The 4,731-nt window shown below is 49.8% G+C and overlaps 1 pseudogene across 1 annotated transcript; it reads right to left on the bottom strand.

The window, feature by feature from the left end:
- Positions 1-596: 596 nt before the first annotated feature.
- Positions 597-4,386, bottom strand: LOC311329513 (pyrroline-5-carboxylate reductase 2-like; annotated as a pseudogene). Its single transcript, XR_014631340.1, has 4 exons — positions 4,272-4,386; positions 3,216-3,308; positions 2,850-3,013; positions 597-1,944 (listed from the first exon to the last, which is right to left on the bottom strand). The product of XR_014631340.1 is annotated as a pyrroline-5-carboxylate reductase 2-like (transcript).
- Between the last annotated feature and the right edge of the window lie 345 nt (positions 4,387-4,731).

Here is a 4,731-nt window from a genome sequence, read left to right as displayed (position 1 = left end):
TTTCGGTATAAAAGACGGATTACCGGGACACTTCAGGAGCGTTTTTACTCGCCCGGAAAATCCATCGCGTGCACAAATAAACAGAGCACCGGCGTGGCGCGAGAGCGGGAGTTTAATCGAGGGACACTTTAAACGGAAATAAATCACCTAATCCTCCGACTGTTTGTCATTGTTCACCTGAGATGAGAAAACATGCGATGCTTCTTGAACTGCTTTTCCACAAATGGAAATAGCCTTGGCCTCTGGGTGAATGGGCCAAGCCAGTGGCCCCTAAGAATGTGCGAGCAACATTGAACATTGTTCTAGGGAATTAATAGCCTACATGTGTTTAGTTTCCTTGTGAATTAGGAATGAGGACCCTAGCCAGAATGCGGCTCAGTTCCAACATGTGCTCTCTCTGCTCCCTCGCCCAGTCCTAGGTCCAGTTAGGCTGGTCTCATTTCCTTCAGCATTCCTGATCTAGTAGCCTTGTTTCTCTTTTATACCTTGGGTTTGGGTCCAGATAACATTTTCAAACTTGTGTCAAACGAACATTTAAATTAGGAATGAAATCAGGATTCAATTTGCACCTTTTAATATTGACTTTCAAATGTTCCATCGTTTGCCACTGGCAACTTTGTTGTAGTTGAGATGCCAATGTAAACACGCAGTCACATGTCCTTTCAGTCATGTACAGTTGGCCTAGAAAGAAAGAATGTAACTAATACAAAATACATTTTTTTGGACGGAGCCTTTAAGAAAACATACATTTTCTTATTTTTTTAACAAAGCCAAAAACACACAAATTAATACTTTAAAATATAAAAGTGTGCAATGCCAAGATATAAAGCATGTTTAGCACTTGAAGGTATAGGTAAATATAATAGACAGACCATTTTTAGGGAGAAACACAGATGTAGGCCTAGATGTTCCTAGATAAACGATATTCCCTTTGCAGAGAGAACGATGCCTTGATTCCTTGTGTCCTGTCATCGCTATACTCTAAAATACTATTGGACGAGACAGTGGAAGGCCCCTCCCCTGACACAGTCTCCTCCAATAGCATTTGTGAATGGGAGAGGATACAAGAAAGCGTGGTGACCGTTTAGAGACACCTGAGAAGAGGCAAAGACGACCGTGTTCAAGCACTTCCTGAGGTCAGGATGTAAACAACTGGCCAAACCATTCCTCATCCTCACGCAGAGAAGAGAGAGAACATTAAAAATAATCGTGAAGAAGGATCATAATCTTAGAAAAAAACAAGACTAAGTATCAAAATGGTTTTTCAGTCCATTAAATAACACTCGTCTTTCCTACAAATAAACAGAAAAAAAAAAACATTCTGAAAGGGCAATCAACCCCCACAAAAGTGTCGTTTGGTATGCATGATCTGGCTTCATTTAAAAGACTTTCACAATAAAAAAAAATGTTGTAACTGTTACCATCTGTTACCCCTGCCGCGTCAGGAAGCCATGGCCTTATATGGGTCATCATCATCATCATCATATCACCCTGGAGACCCATTGATCTCAACAGACACTAGGCAGACAGACAGCAGGTTGGAAATGCACTTCTGTTCAATAGTGTGTGTGTGTGTGTGTGTGTGTGTGTGTGCGCGCTCTGTCAAGTCCATTCATAGCAGCTATTTCACTGTTGTATCTATTCGCATACACCCTTAAGTCCATACTTGATACCCCCCCATCGTGTGTGTACATGTTGTTGCATGACGTCGTGTATCCACACATCCGTTAAAGCCGTTAAGACGCTCCTCCTCTTCCTCCTCCTCAGTTCTTCTTCTTGGCGCCGGAGCTGCCGCGGTTGAAGAGGTTGAGTCCCGGTCGGCCGTTGCCGACGGCCCCGGTACCGGTACCGGACACCCCGGGCTGCTGCAGAACCTTGTCCAGGGTCGTCTTCTTGATGGCCGCCGGGGAGATCCGCTCCTGGTCCGCGAGCGACTGCAGCTCCCTGAGGGAGGAAGAGGGGGGGTGGGTTAGTGTGTGTGTGTTTGTGTGAAAGAGTGTGCCTGTGTGTGTAATGTGTATGTGTGTGTGAGATAGTGTTGGGGGTAACGTGTTACGGGTAACGTGTTACTTTGTAACTCCGAGTAACTCAGATTACTCAGAAACATTTTTGTTGTAACGAGTAACGTAGCCCATTAGTTTTGCAATTCAAGTAATCAGTAGTCTCAACGCCAGACCCATGACAGTTCTTTCGCTGATACACTACGTAAGCTAGGCTAACTACGTTACTGCACGCTGCAGATCTCTCTATGGGTCTGGGACACTTTCAACTGGTTTTCGAATCCTGGCCACGTGATTGGTGCCCCCAAAATCCTGGGGGTACCAATCACTAACAACCTCCGCGATCAGGTGCTCCCGCCCACTTCTCAAACCACTCTCTCTTTGGTGCTACGACCTGTCACTCTTTCAATTTTGGCCCCTAGACCCGAAAATTTGAATAAACTTGAATGCAATTGTGCTTATTAGTCCACAACACTTAGCCTAGCTAATGTTAGCCTACACAGTTACTATCATCAGAAGACATACTAAAATGTGGTTACATTACTTGTCGCTCGCTACAGCAACAGAAAATATTTTCATTTCATCATCTCACCGAGTCAGAAAATGTCTGCTAGCCACGATGCTAATTTTCGCTATGTTAAACTCTATTGAGTTATGCTAAACAAGTTAGCGATCTAAAAATCCGCTATTTTTGGCTTTGGATGTCTTTCAGGAGGGGGCGGGAGGTCCCGTTGGGGGGGAGGCAGGCCGCCCCTCCAAGGCGATGGTGGGGTAAACACCGGTGTGTGTATGTAAGAGTATACGTGTGTGTGTGTATGTAAGAGTATACGTGTGTGTGTCTCCCCTCACTTTGTGCGTATACAGGAGGCCTCGACGGCGTTGATGAGCAGCGATCGGAAGCCGCCGCTCTCCAGGAAGTGCAGGGCGTGGATGGTGGCGCCCCCTGGTGAGCACACGTTGTCCTTCAGCTGGCCGGGGTGCTCCTCCGAGTCCAGCAGCATCTTAGCTGCTCCCTGGGGGGGGGGGGGGGGGGGAGAGGAGGGGGAGAGAGGGGAGTTGGTGTGTTGAGAGAAGTGGAGAAAAGAGGAGTAGAAGGATAGCGAGAATAAGATTATAACACATCATGCATGGTATGTGGGCAGTAGGAAAAACGTGGGTGTGTTTGTGTACGGTGTGTGCATACAGTGTGTGTGTGTGTGTGTTAGCAGTACTGACCAGCAGAGCCTGAGCCCCCAGTCTGACTGCCAGTCTCCTGGGTAGACCCATCTTCACCCCCCCATCTGCCAGGGCATCGAGCGCTGTGAAGGCCTACACACACACACACACACACACACACACACACACACACACACACACACACACACACACACACACACACACACACACACACACACACAGTTAAGAACAGGAGTACAGACACAATATCTTTACAAAATGCAGGCATATGGCAAGAGAAAAATACAAGAGCACACGCACGCACACACGTGCACACGCACGTGCACACAAACGCACACACGCGCACACGCACACATGGACACACACACACACGCGCACACGCACACACCCTCCTTTCCTTCAGGCTGCAATGCTTGTTAAATCGATAACCGCCATGTGGCGGGGGTTCTGTGTGGGTGCTTCCAGCCGGAGGGACGGGGAGAGATCTACGAGGGCCAGCTGACTCACAGATGCTTCCGATTGGTCCAGAGGAAAAGGTACACAGTTCAGCTAAAACGCAACACTGCATACATGCTTATATTCTTGCCCTTCTGGTCTCTTTAACTTCTCAAAGTTTAAAAGGTGACCCCCATCCACCCACAAGTGCTATGCAGCTGGTAGGATGGTGTGTGTGTGTGTGTGTGTGCGTGTGTGTGTGCGTTTGTGGTGTGCGTGGGTGTGTGTGTGCGTGGTGTGTGTGCGTGTGTGTGTGGTTTGTGTGCGTGTGGTGTGTGTGCGTGGTGTTTGTGTGTGTGATGTGTGTGTGTGGTGTGTGTGTGTCTGTGTTTGGTGTATGTGGTGTGTGTGTGTGTGGTGTGTGTGTGTGCCTGTGTGTGTGTGTGGTGTGTGTGTGGTGTATGTGGTGTGTGCGTGTGTATGTGTGTGTATGTGGTGTGTGTGTGTGTGGTGTGTGTGTGCGCGGTGTTTGTGTGCGTGGGTGTTGCGTGGGTGTGTGTGTGCGCGTGTGTGTGTGTGTGTGTGTGATATGTGTGTGTGTGATATGTGTGTGTGTGTGTGTGTGTGTGTGTGTGCGTGTGTGTGTGTGTGTCCACCCACGTAGGCGGGCCCGCTGCCGCTGAGTCCGGTGACGGCGTCGATGAGGTCCTTCCTCCACCTCGGTACAGAAACCAACACTGGACATGAGCTGCTCCAACAGCCTACTATCCTCCACCTGGGGAGAGAGGGAGGGGGGAGAGGGGGAGAGAGAGAGAGGGAGAGGGGGGGAGAGGGAGAGAGGAGGGGGAGAGAGAGAGAGGGAGAGAGAGAGGGAGGAGGGAGAGGGAGAGAGGGAGGGAGAGAGGGGGGAGAGAGGGAGGGAGGGGGAGAGGGAGGGAGGGAGGGGGGGGGGGAGAGGGAGGGAGGGAGAGAGAGGGGGAGAGGGAGAGAGGGAGGGAGAGAGGGGGGGGAGAGGGAGGGGGAGAGAGAGAGAGGGGGGGAGAGGGAGGGGGAGAGAGAGAGGGGGGGAGAGGGAGGGGGAGAGAGAGAGAGAGGGAGAGAGAGGGGGAGAGAGAGAGAG

Source organism: Borostomias antarcticus (assembly GCF_949987555.1).
Source record: "Borostomias antarcticus genome assembly, contig: scaffold_992, whole genome shotgun sequence".
Classification (NCBI taxonomy): domain Eukaryota; kingdom Metazoa; phylum Chordata; class Actinopteri; order Stomiiformes; family Stomiidae; genus Borostomias; species Borostomias antarcticus.
The sequence above is the reverse complement of the archived record's forward strand: the minus strand, read 5'-3'. Positions and strand labels throughout refer to the sequence as shown.